The 20,001-nt window shown below is 39.4% G+C and overlaps 1 long non-coding RNA gene across 1 annotated transcript; it reads right to left on the bottom strand.

Moving 5' to 3' along the window:
- Positions 1–11,713: 11,713 nt before the first annotated feature.
- On the bottom strand, positions 11,714–19,694 carry LOC137156531 (uncharacterized). Its single transcript, XR_010920784.1, has 3 exons — positions 19,563–19,694; positions 18,369–18,536; positions 11,714–11,852 (listed from the first exon to the last, which is right to left on the bottom strand). It is a non-coding gene; the product is annotated as an uncharacterized lncRNA (long non-coding RNA).
- Positions 19,695–20,001: the final 307 nt, after the last annotated feature.

Below are 20,001 nucleotides of genomic sequence, written 5' to 3'. Positions count from 1 at the left end.
AGGAAGTCCCTGGCAGAGCTAGAAAGTGAACACAGATCTCCTGGGTCTCTCCCTATGGCTTAACTACAAGACTATACTTCCCAACGAATACAACTATGGAGAGACTTAGTTGTCAAAGCCGAGTATGCAAAATATTCATCAACAGGTAACAGCAAATGCAGAAGTATTCACACAGATGCACAAATAGTCTTTGCACACATGATGATTCTTTCCCATGAGCAATACCTGTTGTATATATACATCTGCATATTTTGCCTGTCTAAGGACATGAGATGGTACAGCACAGAACAATACAGTACAAAAGCAGAAAGAGAGTTATCATCTGTATTCTTTAGGACCGCAACTTGGCAACCTTTTCTCCATACTAGAGATTGATCCAAAATTTTCCGTCCGCTGGTAGCTGAGTGTACTGGTTTCTACTGCTGGCTACTCCTGCACCTCTTTATGCTAAACAGCAGCCTGGAAGTAATTTGGACCATCAAGTCATGACCCCCTAAAAATAGAAGTTTGTAATGGAAATACTGACAGACCCTTCAGCTAAGGTAGTTTTAGAGGGGAACCACAACAATAAATAATAGCCCACAAAACCAGATCCCAAGCTCCCTTCTTTGAATACATCTGTGTTTATTTTTCAAAATGACATTTGTGTTGCCTGTTTGATGTAAGTCCATCTAAATTAAGTTACAAAGGATGTATTTCTTTCCCTATGCTATGCACTGTAACAAGCTGGACTCTCTCTGTATCTGAGTCAGGCAATGGTAATAGCATCAAGAAAGATCTAAGGCCAAATTCATCAAGATCAATGGAGTTACACTAGGGCTATATTGGAGTCTTAGTTTTTACAAATCTTAACAAATGAGAGCAGGGTTGAATGTCAATTGTTAGAGTTCATGCAACAAACACCAGTATGTTTTGGTTTGTGTGGTATACATGCACTTGACTAAAAAACAACCCTTTTTTGGAAAAGGCATTTCTCATATTCAAAAAATTTCAGTTCATTGGCTTAGACTAAGAATTAACAAACCTCTGAAAATTTGATGTGGCTGACAGTTTTAATAGATTTTTCTTGCTGCTCCGCAGTCTTCAACCCCACAAAAATAAAACAAACCCAAACTATAAATCAAAGCCACTGAAATGGAGACCAGTCATACATTACAGAATAATGAGTTTATGGGTGAAACATGGGCTTGCTAATTTCTAGAACAAATTATTGTGCTTTATTTAATGCAGTTCCTTTATGCACTTTTAGTTACAAGGAATTTAAAAAAACCTACAGACTGACTTTAATTTAAATTTTTTCCCAAAGTGCTCTTGGTATAAAACATTTAGCTGACAATGTGCCAGGAAATCCCTTTCATTAAAGTAAACACTGATACACTCGTTGTGAAGTTATCTCACTTATAGTATCAATGATCTTTAATAGAGTTGTTTTATTACCAGAATAACATTTCTGCCTGACAAGTCTGGAGTCAATATTTAACAGATTTAGGTCAGATTTAGCAATAGGATTTTGTAAAAACCTGGCAAGATTAAACTCTAGATACAGACTCAAAATAGATTCAAAGATTACAAAATGAACGTTTTCATAAATATGCATGTCTCATAAATATTTGAGAAAAAAATGAAATGAGACCTAATATCTTTAAACCATTATCTAATTAATATTCTTTTGATAGGACAGTCCTGAATAAATATTAAATAAATGTGTGTTTAATAAAAGGAACAAGAAAAATTATTTTTACTTTGGAAATGTTACAAAGATTCATAAAATCATAATTGACCATCTTAAGATTTGAGAATCAGTCAATAAGAACACTTATTCTCATCAGTATTATAGTAAAGTACTGAGCATACTGCCTGTTGCACATGAAAGATGGCTGTTTGATTCCGAACATAGTTGGGTTCCAGTGTTTCACACAGAAGGGCTGCATGAATTTAAGAGCATTTTCTCTTTGAGGAAGTGAAAACTCTGAGGAAGAGGAGGTTAGAAGAACACGCTGATGATGACCCGTGTAGGTGGACATTGGTGACTGTCTACTTTGACTGGTGTAGCAAAGTGCGACTCCCCCCCCTTGGCACCTCCTGCTGGTTATCTGGGGAATCAGTCCTCAGCCAGGCATATGCCTCTTTCTGCAGTGTCTCATGCCTGTCTCCACTCGACCCTCGCTCTCGTGACTCGGCCTCCACTCGATTCAGAGTCTGTGCTCCCCCCTTTCTGGGAGGATTCTGCAGTCCATTCTAGGCCACTTCCCACGGTGGCCACTGCAGTTCTGCCACCAGTCCTGTGGCAGTCAGGGGCTGGAGAAGGGACCCCGGCCCACCCACTACTCTGGGTTCCGGCCCAGGGATGCTAGGCGCAACAGCCTTTCACTGTGTCTCCCCCAACTCCTCCATATCTTTCCCTGGGCTGCTTCCCCAGAGGCCCAGTACTTTCTCCACCCTTGCTTCAGGGCCTTTGGCTCTGCTGATTCCCAGCAGCCAGCCACTGCTCTGTCCAGGGTATTGCCAATCTTTCCCCTTCGAGCTCCTGGGAGGCTCTATCTTAGCGCTGCTCTATTGCTCTTTAAATACCAGCCTCCTGGGCCCTGATTGGATGCCATGCAGTGCCTTCCTATTGGTTGCCTTTCCAAAGGCCCTCTTAACCCTTTCCAGGCCACTGCCGCAACTGGGAATGCCTACAGTGGTTGCAAAAATTGACCTGGGCTAGGGCTGGTCAAATGGTGAACCACAAATTTTGTAAATGGATGTGGTAAGTCCATCCTACTATTATTCATGGCGTCACATGACTTGCTGTTGCCGAGTATTTGGATTTCTGGTTTATTGATTAAAAATTTTGCAGATCCCAAAAGTTTCACCACTTTCAGCAAGAATCACCATTCACAGCTTGTACACAAAGGGTCATAGTCATTATTTGCTGCATGCTGCTCTCTTGTTGGAAAGGTTTCTGTTGTCCAGTTAGAGAGAAGAAACAATACCATGTTATAGGTGACCAATCTCACACAGTGAATGATGTAATGGCTCAATCGTGAGCCCAGCTTCCACACACAGAGGAGTAAGGGGGTTAAGGAGCTTTCTTACTCCTCTGCATGGGCTACCCACACCTCCAGAGCCTGCTCAGGGGGTAGTCAGCCACCACCTGAGAAGCAGCAGGCAGGGGCATGGATCAGGTGGAAATGTGGCTCTGCCCACCCAATGTGCAGGTCAGTACAACTGAGCTGGCTCAGAGGGAGAACAAAGCTGTATCAGCAAAAGGGCTGGCACATGTTACTTCCTCCTAGATCAAGGGGAAGCAGGGACAAGACTGTCTCAGAATGGCAGTCTGGTTCCTGCTCTGCTCCTGGAGCAGGATAAATAGCACTGGCCCTTACACAGGCTTACATGAACAGCTTGCAAACAAATCACAGTAAACTGTTTGACAAATATTTATAGATAATGAACACTTCTCCCCAGTCAGGTGTAGTTCCAGAACAGTTCACAACACAAAACTTGTCAGATAATTTATCTGCAACAAATGGTTGTAATGTCACTAGGAAAAATGCAATGTCTCAAGTGCAGAAAAAGAAGGGAGATTTTCTGAACTTTGATATAGATCTGATTCTGATCTCTGTTATAACAATGTAATTGAAACAGCAATCTGGTCCCAGTTCTTAAATAGATTCTTAATTCTTTCATAAATTATATTCTGAGCAAGTTGATCTGGACTAGGGCTGATCAAACCGTTTCTCTCATAAGGAAATGGACTATTTTATAATATTCAATGTTCCAGGTAAACTAAGAACCAACTGAAAACTTTACCCCAAATTCAAAATAAACTTGAAGTATTCATGTGAGCAGGTGAGTAAAGTGAGTAATGAGTAAGGGTTTCACACTCTTGCTCATAACTTTATTAAAGTTTTTAAAAAAATTTAAATTTGCTCACATTTCTGCACTTCCTGGTTTTGACGAGCACTATAGTTGAAATACAGAAATACCAGGAAAGAGACATATTCTGATTAACTGAAACTTCTCGTCAAGCCAGCTTTGTCACATCCTCTGAATAGTATGTTGCTGTGATGCTAGGCCCGAAAAAACCAAGCAACTATGCAAGTTGCATGGCCCAACTCTGACCTTTCAAGATATATTATAGGAAAATATGATGGTAGTCATTCCTTATAAGTAGACTAGAGCTTTGATATTGTTGGTAATTGTTTGATGTTGTTTACGTATTTCTTGTTAGAGGTTAGCAATGTAGATAAACTGCTTTCCTGTCTATCCCTGTTCTATTGATTAAGAGTTCAAAAGGAACATATGAACATTTAGATGGAACTTTGAATGTAACAATACTATTGTTTGTATTTCTCTTTGAAGGTAAGGAGTAAATACCTGTAAATGGTTGTAAATGGCCAATTACCGTGTGCTAATGTAACTAGTTACCGGTGTCCACAGGACATAGGAGATGATACTTGAGTCCCAAGTAATCATCTATTAATGGTTCAAGGAGACACCTGCTATCAAGAAAATATCAGTCAGCTTGCATGAATCTATAAAATACTCTAGTGGACTGCTCCTTTTTATCTCAAATCTGTCCAAGCTTGTCAGGGAAAGTTTGGATCACAAGATTGAGATCTCAGCACCAGCCTGGAATCACCCTGCTAATTTTTATGGGAGAATTTGAACAAACTCTGCACATGGACTATTTATTCTTCATTTCTCTGGACTGGATTTCTAACAAAGAAACTTTAAACAAGGATTGATGTCCTCCAAGCTCTTTGGATAATTTCAGAGACTTTGCAACTTGAGAACTTTGCAATTCAGTTATCATTTCTACTTTGAAACTGACCTAAGAGCTTTATTTTCATCTGTGTATGTATACTGACTTTTTAAACCATTACTCTCTTTCCTTTTTTTAAAATAAATGTTAGTTTAGTTAATAAGCATTGGCTTTAAACGTGTATTTGGGTAAGATTTGAACTATTCATTCACCTGTTTGGTAATGTGTCTGATCCTTTGGGATTGGTAGAAATTTTTTACATATGATGGATAAAGATTTTCAGTAATCCCCATCATATTTGACTTGGCTATCTGGGTGCTAGCCAAAGGGCTGGATCGTTTTAAGGGAACTGTATTTTGTCTACTGAATGACCAGCAAGGTCATCAGAACCTTTTTGTTGCTGGCTTGGTATATCTTATGGAAGAAAAACCACCAGTATTGAGGGCTTTGCCTACCCCATTCTTTGCAGTTTGCCCTGTTTAAGCTATTTCGACATGGCTCCACTGAAGGCCAATATCATAGTTGCACAGTCCTTTTAAAGCTAGCTAGTCTGCGAATCTAACCAACATTTCCTTCTCTGTGCTTGGAGACTGGGAATTCAGATCATCTGCTGTTTCTTGAGGGGTGTCAGACGTGCTCTGGAGTGCAGCATTTCCCAACCATGTTGGCTGGCTCCTCCCCTCATAAGAAATCAGGCTTGATTAGAAGTGCCAGGTATGCCATTGCCTAATAACGTCATTTCATTCGTTTGTAACATTATTTTAGGATTCATCACTCAAAGAACTTTTTTAAATGCCTCCAAAACACACAACTCACTCGTGATCAACCCACCTCAGAGGTCTGTATAACTTGCTGCTGAGTCTGCAGCCCAGGCCTCTATATACTTTGTTCAAAGTCCTATGACATCTTCAGAGAAATGTTGTCATAGTGTTTCCTTCTCTTTATTAATTATTGTTATTATTAATACAGGAGTGCCTATAGATCTCAACACAGATCATAGCTCTAGGATAGATCAAAAAAATTCTGTCAAAAATGCTTTTCAGAGGAAAAAATCAGGTTTTCAACTAAGTGAAATTTTTCACAAAAAGAGTCTGCTTGCCACAGAAAAATTCAATTTTTCATAAAAAAAAAAACCCAACAATGCCCCAAAATCAAAATATTTGATCAGAAAATATTTTGATTTGGATATGCTGCCATAGTGCAGCATAGTTGTTGTTTAGTTGCCTCATGTCCCCATTCTCCTCTATGGACCAGACTCAGCCTATACCTCCCATGATGCACTGCAGCCCTTCGCCAAATCAAAATATTTTGGTTTTCCACTCATATTTTATTATATTTGAATTTCCACTGAAGAAATAGACATTTTTCATGGAAAATAAACCCATTTTTCAACTAGCTCTGCGTAGCACTGTAGTATTAGGCATTGGGGAAGCACATAGTTAAAGACAAGTTCACAACCTAAATACACAAGATGGTCATATTATTCCCATTTTAAGGGTAGGAAATTGAGGTGCAAAGATTAAATGACCTGCCCAGGTCACCCATGAAGTCTGTGGCAGAACCGTGAATTGAATTAAAATCTCCTGAGTCCCCGTCTAGGGCCTACCTGTGAGCCTATCCGTCATCTCTCTAGGAAATCACATGGGAAATTGCTGAGCTCATGAGATTGCCAGAGAAAACAGGCTTGAATAAGTCTAGATAAGATGTCTAATTTTCGGATTTTCAACCAAACTGAATATTTTTGGAGGATCACCCTTCACTATTATTTTATGAACAAGAAACTTTTGTTCATCACTGTAAATATTTATTACAAGAAAATGCTGACCCCCACCCCCCACCGCCCCCATATGTTCTCTAGTGATACAACTCAGTAATTTTACTCAGAACCACTTGATGATTAGAGCTTCTGTTGAGTTTTCCAAAACAATACAGAGAACAGGTTTCCTTCTATAGGAATGGTGTTAAAGATTCAAAAAAATTATATTAAATCTTTGTTCAACAAGCAGAGAGCAACATCCCTAATGCAATGCAGCCAAGGTGTATTAAAAATAAACAAGAAAGGAATTCAGCTATTACTCTTTCAGGGGATTATAGTTAAGATTGTTTAAAAAAAACTTTACATTTACAGTTCACAAAGAAATAAGAGCCATCCAAATTGCTGAAGGTAATGAACGTTACATTTATCTGTTAGTAACTACATGTGTTGGTGCAGAAGCAGCTGAACTCTGTGTCCGATGGCTTGCTGCTTACAGGATCCAGGCCTTTTTCTTTTCTTACTTCTCAAATGTGAAGACAACTTTTCAAACACAGTGTAGAAACTAACACATGTGAATTGTGCAAGTGCAAGGACCACATCTGTTCATTCTAATAGGCATTTGCGCATGGAATTTCCTTAGTTTTATAGTGGCCTGATTTATACAGTAAAATGTGCAATTAACAGCCATACATGCAACTTTTGTGCACACAAATGTGTACATGCACATTTTTGTGTGTGCAAAAGGCCACTTTTAGAGGCCACTTTTAATAACTTGGCTCCTATTGTGGCTACTGGCTTGTTTTGACACTCTTAGCTGCAGGCAAAATAGAGATGCAGAACTGGAAAAAAATCTGCGATTGCTGACAGTTGCACCATGTCCTTCCCAAACTTTGACTAGTTGGGAGATGACACGTTATATCTTGCTTTTGGTCTCACATCCTTAACAGGTGGAAATGTGTTTTACAAACAATATTTTCCATAGAAAACTAGGAAATATTAGTTTTATTAGATTCTGTAACAAAGGGCATCCTATACATACCTGGATATGTTAGCTACATATTAATAAAATACTAAAAGTAATTCCAGCTACCTGGTACGAGACTGGCAAACAGGTTTAGGATTACAGGAGGCAGACAAGAAAGTTAAAGACATGGAGCTCATGCTTAATGGACACACAGCATTGGTAAAATAAAACATCAAGAGTCTGTAATGCAGTGGTAAGCCAAGACAATGACTAAGGGAACAAAAAGCTCAGGTTAGGAAATGTCCGTTGCTGAAATTCCTGAAGGATGGAAAAAGAGGGCTTCCTCCTTCTTTTCATGCATCTACCCCAATCCACCTGATCCTCTGAGTGGATTTTGTTGGTTCTGGGAATTTGAATACCATGGGCTAAATCCTGACTCTATTGAACTCAATGGGAGTTTTGCCAGTGACTTCAATGGAAGCAGGATTTCACCCCATGTTTTGTCATGCACAGTACTTGACCCTAGGCAATCCAACCATACAAAAGTCTGTGTGATGCTAACCCATAGATTTAAAGAGCACATTTTAAAATTAACACATAAATGTTCAGAAAGCATTTGCAATTGTCACAATGAAAATAAAATGGTATGATCCCTGATCTATTGTACTGAATGGAAAGATGGTTGTAGAGAGGAGACCTGTGTTTCTTTTCCTTGCTGGTTCTGCAGTATTTCTAGATAAGGAGAAAGTGCTTGGTTATAATTCAGTGACTTACATGGTGTCTCTTAGAGCCAGGCTGTGAATCTCTTACTAGCATTGGTGAGCATTTCCTCAAATATATATAGTCCCACTCGGGGCATTGTGTAAGGGGCTCACAATCTGGGTCTGTGAACAGTTTTGGGGGCAAACTGTTAGAGGTTTATGGCAAAAAAAAAAATGTAAAGCTGTTCTAGCTGGTCTATGTAAAATGAGTTTAGTGGTCTCAGTCCAGTTCCCAGTGGACAGAGGTAGAGGCCTTCTCCACAAAACCACTATCATAACTAGCACTAATAGCCACCTCTCATAACAGCCTCAGCAAAGAGGCCAAAGATGGATCATACATTGAGTCTGAACTCCCCTCCCACCCATCCAAGCCAACACTGGAGCACATTGGTCAAGGCAATGGGAAAGCTGCCCTGTGCCTGTTCTGTAGATAACTGAAATCTTCTGTTTAAGTCGGCATCTTTTATTCATACATTTAAAAAAAATAAGTATAACTAAGGATGAAAATGCCAATATTTCATGCATATGTAGGCCTCCTCCTTCATGCCCCACAGCAGGTGTCAGTTCTGTGCCATTCCCTGCCATGAAATCCATTCAGAGGGTTGGAAAGTTGATGGAAGATCAAGACCACGAAATAATGCCAATAGTTTTCAGAATAAACTAATATTTACCAGCATCTCTCCTTTTAAAACCTATTTAAACTTAAAACCAGACAATAAAAGTATTCTGTGTATGAAGGCCCCCTCCGGTTCTCTCCATCCCAGTCAGCCTGCACAGATCAATATATTGTAATAAGGATTTTGTTCTTACGTCTTGAGAGGGAGTAGTATTTTATAATACGTGGATTGTATATCTGTGTGATGCTTCAACTATATGTGGCATTGATGTGCTCTAGTGATTACAATAAGGGTATAGGAATCAGAACTTCTGGGTTCCAGTCTGGTTTCTGCCACTTTCTTACTCAGTGACATTAGACCAGTCCCTTACCCATCCATAAAATGGGTGAAATTGTGATACCTGTCTGACTCAGACATGTGTTGTGAAGCCTACTTAATGCATTTAGAGAGAGCTTGGGGTGAAATATACTGTATCTCCCTGTCTTTGTAAATACTTATATGGCTCCTAATATTGTAGTATTTGAGTACCTAAAATGCAAAGGTATTATCTGTACCCACATGATATTTATATGCAAGGAAAAACAACAACACCCTGATACATAAAGAAATAATGGAAACACATATAAAACCCCCAGCCAAATGAAAATTAACTTTAAACATTTGCAGTCTGCAGTATATCATGTTCACACAACCAATTAAAAGACATGCCATCTCGTTTGGAAAATATCTATTGATTTCCCAGTTCATCAGATAGGCTTGATGTTCCTTCAATGGCTCCTATGACATCATCAATATTTTTCTATTTAGAATAATGACTTATTTTATATGCCAACAGCTATAAAAAAAAAGATGACATATATATATATATATATTTCTAAGGACATCAGCTTAAAAACCATCTCAATTTCCCTCCTTAACATACAGTATTTGTTATCCAGCTTTAAAAAAAATGTTTGGATCTTGTCATGGGACTTATTTATAGACTACAGTAAATTTGTTTAGTTTATACACCAACCACTAAATCATGTTTCCTCTATTAGAAGTTGTTGCTTTGGCCTGCATTTGGGGTCCAAATTACACCCATCTTTCTTTTTGAGTATGTAGAATACATTTCAGAGAAAATCCTCCCAACCCAGCCATTTCCTTTCTTTCTTCTTTTGGAACCCTGTGTATCTCTTAACTGTCTGGATTCCAACTGCTATATGTTATCTCTAAATCTTTCTCTGGAGTCAAAAAGGCATACATTCAGCTAGATATTTATTCTGTTCATTTCACTCATGTATGTTTGTCAAGCTACAGTTACAACTGAACCTCAGCCCAGTTTTTAGCAACGGAATGGAATATTTACATGCCCTAGATATAGATGTGCTCTTAATCAAAGCTCCCTATAGAACTGATTGGCATCAGAAATCAAGCAGAATCCGGGGCAGGAACCAGCAATTAAACACATCAGATATTTGACCCAATGTAATTTTCCCCCCCCCCTAAGATTCCCCTTTTGATTTATTTTTTACCAGTCTCACCCTCCCCTGTTTTAACCCAGTTTGAAGTTTCCCTATCCCTACACGGCCACCATTTGGCCATGCTGTCTGTGGATCTAGGTACAGGTACAGCCTGGAGAGTTTTCCGTTTGGGGAACCTGCTTGGATGTTGAAATCCGGACCTGGCAAAAGGGGAGTTAAGGTCAAACCTTCCACTTGTTTTGCTTCGCCACATCTCCTTGAATACGGGCCATGTGTCACTGCAAATATACCTTTGTGCCAGAAGAGCTAAGATGAGCACGGGAAAGCTAATAGCTCTTGTCCTGCTACTAAGTGTGATTGTTGAATGACACACGGCTTGCCCTCTCTACTTGGAACTAACAGCATCACAATCTACATAATCTCTGCCATCTTGAGATAAGAGTTTGAGTCTGGGATTGACTCCCAAGTGGATTTCATAGCACTTTCCTGGGGGTTACTGAGTCTAACTTCACACCTTTTCAATGATTATTGTAGCACTCTGGAGAAGAAAAAACAACAACGTATCTGCCCCAAATTAGTTCTTTTACTGTACTACACTGTAGGCAGGTTAAGTTAAAGTTCAATACTCTATTGCAGTGACTTGGTACCATTTTACTGGGTTATACAAATTGGTCTGAAGTAAATGGTTTCCATATATTAGAAGGCACAGTAGTCTTTGTTCCATATGTATTCTCCCAAATGCTGTTCCCTTTGCTCTACCTAGGGAGGCAGCTGTTAGAGGACCAATTCTTGACCTACATCTTATCTACTGCACAGGGTTCAGGCTCCCGGGTCCATCATCACTGAGGGGCAGTAAGATCCTGAAGTGCCGGGAAACTTACCTCAGCAGCAGCCATGAGGTGCCATGCTCACCACTGAAGATTGAATTGGATCCTTCCTCACTGACATATAAAGCAGCAGGAAAGTCAATGAGGAATGATGCTGGACCAGATGTCCAAGCCAGTATGGTAAGATCCATCCAGCCCAGTGATCTCCTGAGAGTAGTCAGTGAGAGAAAAGAAGCCAAGTGCCCTCTCCAGCCTGAAATACTACTGACACATGTGAAACTGAGCTGTTGGCTGAGACAGAAGGGTCTGATAGGCCAAAAAAAACAGCATATCTGAAAATTCAGCCCATGTTATTTACATGGATTTGGGTACGTCACCTTTGTTTGAACCCAAGTTTGAAAACTGGCCCAAGGTCAAAAAATGAGCCAGTGGAAGTTGGAACAAGAACTCAGGAATGCCAGGATTCCAGTCCTGCGTACAGTCCACTAAACACTGCTTCTCTTGTATGTGTTTTACTATTCTCTTTATCCCACCATACCATCCCACCATACCTGATAAAGGTCAGAGAAAGGCACGGGGACTTTATTTAATATCGACTCTTTGTCCACTGAGGAAACATTCCATCTCAAGCATTATTAAATCCTGTAATCAGTCATGTTCATCCTTGGCTATATTCTTTCCAGGGAAATGTTCCTCTGAATATGAAAAAGTGACCTAAACAAAGCACAGTACTCTGGATTAATCTGACCAGAACCATCTACAGTGACAATTTATTTGATGTATACTGTATCCTTCTGTTCATGGATGGGATCCCAGTGTCTGTCATTTCCCTTTTTCCAATGGGATAGTGGCTAAGACCAAAGCTATTTTCTACCCAAACCTGAAATGTTTTTCTTAGGTATCTCGCTGCCTGAGTCTTTTCCGTTTAATGCGTGCCAAATAGTCCCTTTTTTGTTTGTTGCCACCTGACATATTATGTTACATTAATCTACATTAAGCTACATTATCCATTTATTGGCCCTGTCATTGATCCCAAAAGCTCTCAATCTGCTAGCACTGTTCCTCATCATTTGCTAAATTACATCCAAATCATTTATAGATATTATACTCCAAAAAGAGTCTTCAAACCAATGCATGGCACAGCCCCTTACAGACAATCCCTTCCCAGGGGGATAGAAAAATGAAAATTTAGGACCAATCCACACGGCAGTGAAACCTTCTACAAACAGTTTAAAGCTGGTATCTCTGAACAGCATGGACAGGGATTTGAATGTTATAACACCATGCTACAGGTAGTCTACATCTAGCCAACCAGGAAAAACAGATCATATCCTCCCTAATTATGCTAGAATTGTCAGAACAACACTTGTGTTTAACCACAAGTCTTGCTAGGATGGTCTCAATAATTGTGTGAAAACAGGTCTGGAGTCACTCTCTGAATTTCTTGTTTAAATATTCTTTTCTACTGAGTTAGTAAAAAAACAATCCAACTACCATCCCTGCATTCCATCCCTCTAGAAGACTCCTGGGACAAATCATCATTACAAACAAAGCTATTTCCCAACTCCCAAGTGAAAGGAAGTTTATAGGCTGACGTTTCTGATGTCTGCTTGGTGAAACAATAGCTTATTTCTTTATTAAGGCTAAAATTTGTCCTTTAATGTGCGTGCATGGCTCCCATCAAATCAATGAAAATTTCAATTACTTACTTAGTTTAGTTAAAAAGGAAGTACAACTAGAAGTAATGACATTAAATGATTAAAAGAAAAAGTTAGATTGAATATCAAGAGAAGATTCCAGGCTATGAGATCTATCTCTCCATGCTCTTATAGGCCCTGATCTCACGAAGTACTTAAGCATATGTATGGTGCTATTCATGTGCTTAAAGTCTTTTGCTGGATCAGGGCTATAATGTGCCCATCACCACAATATTAGACTTTGGAATAATCTCTCAAGGGAAGTGGTCACTTGGCACATTTAAAACTAGACTAGACAAAACATTAATAAATATAAAATGGAATCAATACTGCACTTACTGAGAGATGCATTACTAGATTGCCTAACTAGGCCTTTAACATCTCCATAGTCTATGATGCCATTATTTGGTTCCTACAGCCCATTTTCCAGCTGCAGGACGGGGAAGAGAGGGAGGTGGTAGGAGAGGGAGACAGCATTTGCTTTTGAGATGTCAGTTCTCTTTCTTACCCATTTGAATCATGTGCTATGATTCTCTAACATAGCCCAATCATCACAATCATCAAGGTGGAACTTACAGTGAGTCTATAGAACATTATTTGCTGCATTCCCTTCTTTCTTGGCACTTATAACCACAGAGAACACCAAAAGAGTTGAGACATCTTTATAACAGTATTTGGAAATCCCCTAAACTTAGAAGGCAAATATTTTACTGCCATAGATGGAGAAATCTCCAATTTTTAATGTAGCTCACTTTATGTATGTGTGTTTACATGATACGGATATGGAAAAAGCAAACATTGTGTCTCTGATCCCAATTATACAGAAAGTTTAGCCATTGCTATCAGTGGGAGGAGGAGCAGGTCCCACATGTTAACAATAATCTAGATTCCCTTATGCTGTTTAAATCAGTAACAAACAATGTAACAAACAATGCAAATAGACATTGGCAATATAGAGATAAATTCATTATAATCTAATTCCACAACATTTTGGATTCTGCTTTCTAAGGTAGGAAAAGAATGTGTCCATTCATGTAGTCTGTGAGTATAGTATATTAACCTAAATAAAAACCTCTGTGAACATTATTTATTTACCTTCAACATAGCATAAAACCGTGAATCAGATGTCCCCAAAATTATGACAGTGAAAACTCAGAGATCCAGAGGGCAATATGTTACACATGGTGTTCAGAATTGTTCAGCAGATGCACTGGCGCATACATATTCTAAACCACAGCAGCAGAAATGACGGCAAAGCTTTTATGTTATCTGATAATACAGCTCTTTGAAACACTGCTGGCGGACTCTCTCTACATCATGTCACACAGGACAACGAATGGGACAGGCCCTCTATGCTTCTCAATTCATAGACATGCCATACAATACAAAAAGCCAGCTTTATAAAGGTCCGCTGAATGAATCTGCCTGCCTGCAAGGAAAATTTAATTGGATTTCTTTATGGGTTGCAACAATCCAATGAAAAATGATGTAAGAATAGCAAGATTCCATTTCAACATGCACTTGAATAATAATTTTTTTTAAAAAGAATTCTTCACATACACAGGTTCAAAAATGAAAACAACATAAAACATCAGTTCTCCACCCAAATAGACTACACAGCCCAACTTTATTTTTAACTGTATGGCTATTGTGTGTGTCATTGTCCCATCTTAGAATATTAATGCAAAAACTATAAACCAGTTGATGTGAACCTAGAGGCTTTCACAGCTTCTGTATTTCACTTTCTTGAGGAATAATGTTGCCTTTCATGCTGTCTCCATGCTTTGAGCCAAAGTGTGTTCCTCAAGCAGAAAAGAAAAGAAAAATATTTCTCCATCCAGCTATCAGATCCACCTCAATGAATAACGATGAACTTGAGCACTATAGTTTGGGGTTCTTGTGAACGATTTAGATTTTTCTGTGCCTTTCTTTGTAGTTAATATGCATTTTTACAGTGACGAGCAGCCAAATAAATCAAAGACATGCTCTCCATCTCTCTTTGTGAGTGTGTATACAGTGTGTGTATAGATACATAGAGTATATGCCCATTTACAAGGCCCATATTCTCTGTGGCAAGCAGTACCTATATTCTTGAGCGAGACCCCTTGGTTTCTGTGGCATGCTGGTGCAGCAGATTACAAATTAAATTTAATTTACTTAACCCTTAAGTTTTCATTTTTCAGTGTGCCACAGAGTTTTGGATTAGGAAGATACAAGCTCACTGCAAAGTTTTCAGGGGTTTTCTGGAGATTTTGGCATCTGAGTAGGGGATAACGCACTTTTGACACTCAAAAAGGAGTGAGAGACAGTTTGGGGCTGTTGGATAAACAAAACAGTGGTACAATTCTGCTTAAATCATCAGCAGTGAAGAAAAGTTAGCACAGTTAACTTTTCATAAGCATCATTAGGTTTCAGAATGAACAGTCTGTTTATCTGAATGGGGCTTTTCATGCATCTCAGAGCTATCATTTCAAGTTGTCTGCAAACTCAAGAAGGCAATACTCAATTTGTTTAATTTACACTCAGTTCATGTTTGGCAAAGTTTTCTTAGCAACAGTAAGCTATAGAAATATAAATATTTTTTAATTAAACCTTATATGAGTCACAACATTCTGCAGAAAAGATCCATTTTGTGACAAATAACATAGCTGTGGAGTTGCAAAAATTCACAGAGCCCTATCTGTGTATATACAGTTCTTCAGCATTTGTTCAGATAAAACTACCAGAGTAGTCAAAGGGAGAAGTGAAGTCAAAGGCCTTGTCTTGACTGAAATTTAAGGCATGATATTAGATCATGTTAGCTAGCTTGATCTGACTACTACTTCTAAAACTCTCCTGAAGACAAGGCAAGTTGTTCTTTAGCTAGTTGAAGTTAAAGCTTAGGGGAGCTTACACACAGACACATTCACACATACACCCTGTCTAGCCTAGGAAAATAGGTCACATTTTAGCAAACATGTTTTTAAACACTAATGTAGACATAACTTCCTCCAGAGTAAACTTGCCTTGTATTCAGTGGAGTTTTAGGAGATGTAATCAGATCAAGTTAGCTAACATGATCTACATCATGGTGCCTTAAATCCTAGTCAAGATAAGGCCTCTGACTTCATGTTTGAAGTTATTTTCTCCCTTTGACTAGTCTGGGAATTTTGAACGGTTACTAAAGAACAGAGTTAAATCCTATCTACAAAAGTGTTTTTAAAATAGGTTAGTTAAAATGTGTTTGCTAACACATTTTTTAAAATGCCCTATTTTCCTATCTAGACACGCGCACCATTCTGACTAAGGGTTTTTCTTATCTTCAGAAGAGCAATTTTTTTTCTTCTGATCCTCCCAGATATAGACACCTGATATACCAAGTAATAATGAAATAGTCCTTTGCTGTCTTATACCTGGAGAGAAGCGGAGGAAGTAAGCTTGAGGAATCAGGGGGAGTGGGAACTAGAGTAGTAAATAGATAAAGGGCAGATGTCTTTATGAGCTCACTTCTGCCCAGTTGAAGTGAATGGGAGTTTTGCCATGAACTTCAATGGGAGCAGCATCAGGCCTTATGACTTTCAAGGCATTTTACACACACAAAAAAACTATGGTTTTGGTTTTGTTTTTTGGTTTCTTTGTTTGTGTTATTACTTTTTATTAAAAGTGCTAGATAAAGCTCAGTTCTCTCCCAGTTGAACTCTATCAGTCCACTTCAAGACTACGTATCTGCAAATTGGGATATCATACTAAATCCTGATGATATTAGCATCCAATCTACACCATCCTACAGCCACAGAATCCCTCCCAAACTTGTTGTTTGTTACAAGGCAGACATGTTATTCTATTAATGTCAAAGCATAATTCACTTAAACCCCTTCCTTCTGCTAGGAATGTGGTTTCCATTTGTCTTTGCTTGGCACAGCAGTAGCAATCTGATTGGAGGGTGGATGTGTAGGTTGATAATATAATTGTTTTCTGTATAAATATTGTCATGAAAGCAAAGCATGCATGAGCAATAGTCTGTGTCTGATAATTGGACAGATCTAACTTGCACAAATCAGGAATTTACAAATTAATTATATTTCGGAAAGATTTCTCCAACATCCCAGCTTAGAAACAGACTTCTCTTATCGAAATCTCATCCCTCCCAGTGTTATCGTAATGTAGACTTTGCCATGCTAGCTAACGTTGCATCAATATTTCCACTGTAACTAACTCCCATTTTTCAGAGGCTTCTGACTCACAAGGATAATGTCAGCGCAGATAGAAACAGAGGGTCAAAATTAAAAAAAAACAACCCAACATGTTCCTAACAGGTGCCTGCAAAATACAAGAAGGCATGTACAAACATCTAATTCTGTATGCAAACACGTATTTGCATGCTCACATAACTGTTTGCACATGCTAGCATGTCATTTTGCAGGTTCACCTTGATCATCTGTGTTTGAAAATTTGGAGCAAGGAGCCTCCATTCAGGAGCCATTTCTTTTTCTTTGTCAAAAGATGAGTGTAGTTGATTTTAAGTTATGAATCTGAGATGTCCCTGGTACTTAGACAAAGACTGGAAATGAAGGATTCATGGGGCTATGCCCCACCTATTAAATCTCCTTTCCTTTCTGTCAGCAAACAAAACCCTTTTGTGGTAGATGCCTTTTTATTTCCTTCTGTCCCACAGCATAAAGGAGAGAGCAGCAGGGGGTAGGTGGCCTTATGGGGTGAGGAGTTAGAAGATTCCAGTCCCTTCAGTACAGCAGCACTATAAAGTGCAGACTGGGATGGAGGGGCATGTGGTGCTGTTGATCCTCCATGCCTCAGAGAGCTCCTAGCTCCAATGACAATCCAGAATAGAGCTAAGATCAAAGTATGATGCTCTCAGGCTGCCTTCTCAGTCCTTTTTTGGACATGCTCCAAAGAGTCTGAGGCGCCTGTGCACACACCTCCATCCCCACCTCAGGAACAGCACCAAGGGCCCTAGTTGAGGAAAGCTGAGGCAAAGGCAGCTAGCAAACTTGTGATTTCAAGGAGGCAACCCATGGGGGCATGTGACCTAGGCACATAAAATAACAGTAACAATAAGAAATGGCTCTGTGAGTCCTGAGATGGGGGGAGGGGGAAGAGATGCCTTGAGAATTTTATTCAGATGGGACACTTACTCAGAAAAAGTTCCAGTGCTAAGTTCCACCTAGCAGAGTCAGAGAAATGTCTAGCTCCACAGGGCTTCCCATCAACATTAACTCCCCTGAAGCAACTGAAGCCTGAATTCTTTGCCATAATCTGCATGGCATTAAGTTGCCTTCTATCACCCCCCCTCGTAGAGCCTAGTAGCTTGAGAAGAACCCTCTCGTCAGCTTTACTCAGGGGCAGTGTTGCCAGACTTCCATTCTCCTAGCCAGAGGGATGATTAATACCATGCAAACCTGTAGGTGCAAGCAAGGAGATGGGGAAACAGCAGGATCTCTGAGGATTTCCTCACCAATTAGGTCTGAATATTAATAAATATATACAAACATATCTTTTGAAAGAATATATGTAAATGAACCAAATAAATACTTACCAGGATACTATGGTGTCTGTCAAACAGAGGCCAAGTGATTCAGTACAATTGACCTTCGCCTGTTAGCAGATTCTCCGATCCAGTAGCTGTGTTTACAGTACTTGCTGCTATACTCTCACCACAACAGCTGAGCCTAAACCAGGTCCCCATAGTCCTCAGAAAGGTCTACTAAGTAAACAAAAGAAAAAGGAGAGTCACCAGCTGGCTAAGCCATTAGAAATTTCACTAAATTTTTTCTCTCCTGGATTTCTCTCCAGTCTGTGAAGAGATTTAGTATTTGATTTAGTTCTCTCACCAGTGTAAACCAGAAAGTAACTCTACTGAAGTCAATCAGTTTCACCAGAATAACATATTAAAACAAATAAAGCAAAGACAACCAGATCCTTAGGTGATATAAATCAGCATAGCTCCATTGAAATCAATGGAACTAGCCCAGTTTATACCAGCTGAATATCTGGCCCAGAATATATGTCTGTAAATGGTTAAAAAAAGAGCCAAGAGTTTGTAGAATAAGCCATCAAAATCCAGGTATTTTAGTAATGAGACTAGCCCCCATTCTTCAATCTAGTCATTGTGCTAGTTTCATATCCCTCACTAGACTGTGAATTCACTCTGAATTTCCTGACTCAAGCAATCTTGATTTTACATGCATATCAGCAACCACAAAATGTTGATTAGCTCTAACCTGGTTTATGAAGAGTCATTTTAGGGAACTCTGGCATTCACAGGATTTAGGAGGAAGGGGTGCAGTCTGGTTTGGAAGGCTGGGATGCTCAAAGAAGCTTAAAGACACTCAATTTCCATTGAATTTCGCTGATATTTGAGCACATAGCATCTGATTTTCAAAAGCAGTCAGCACCCACTGGTTCCCATTGTTCACAATAATGGGGTGGGAGGGAAGGATTCTTCACTGTTCTCAATGGGAGCTGCTGGGTGTTTGTGAAAATATGTCCCCTAACTGTCTTGGGTTCCTTTAAAATCCTCAAGCCTAGCTTTCTTTCTTCGCAGGCATTTGTGGGTCACTCGGGAGTTTTATCAAAGCATGAAGAATTGTTTTTAGGCTGCTGTAGGATTTCCTTGTGTGGTTACAGGAGTCTCACTTTAGAGCTGAAGATATTTATACTCTGTGTAACTCAAAAGCTTGTCCCTCTCACCCACAGAAGTTGATCCAGTAAAAGATATTACCTCACCTACCTTATCTTTCTTATATACTGGGACCAACATGGCCACTACAACACTGTATACCTTCAAACAAAAATGCTCAATTGCAACACTAAAGGCAAGCGCCTGACCCAGTTCTGCATTAGCGCTCTATTCCAATCTCACCCAGCTCCACCTCTAAGCAAACCCAGGTGAGCCTTTTTAATGGCCTACTGATTCTTGATTGGTCAGTATTTCCTCAAGGCCCTTCTAAGTCTCTGGAGGACTGTCTTTTCGGTTGCCTAGTCTAAATCCTACAGCCAGGGCACCTTTATGTCAGTGGTTTCCATCCTTTTTCATAGTACAAATTTACATTCAGCCACTCAGATGCTGTTTGGAGTTCTTCATGCCAGTTTTCATATTCTTTCAATGGTATTGTGAGGGCCAATGGCACTTCAAAGGAGTCCTCGCAGGACCTGATGCCACGGCTTAT

The sequence above is a fragment of the Emydura macquarii genome, unplaced genomic scaffold (assembly GCF_026122565.2).
Source record: "Emydura macquarii macquarii isolate MOO-44397 ecotype Brisbane River unplaced genomic scaffold, CSIRO-AGI_Emac_v2 contig_1451, whole genome shotgun sequence".
Taxonomy (NCBI): Eukaryota; Metazoa; Chordata; order Testudines; family Chelidae; genus Emydura; species Emydura macquarii.
Note: the sequence above shows the minus strand (reverse complement) of the source record. Positions and strands in the feature narration are given on the sequence as shown.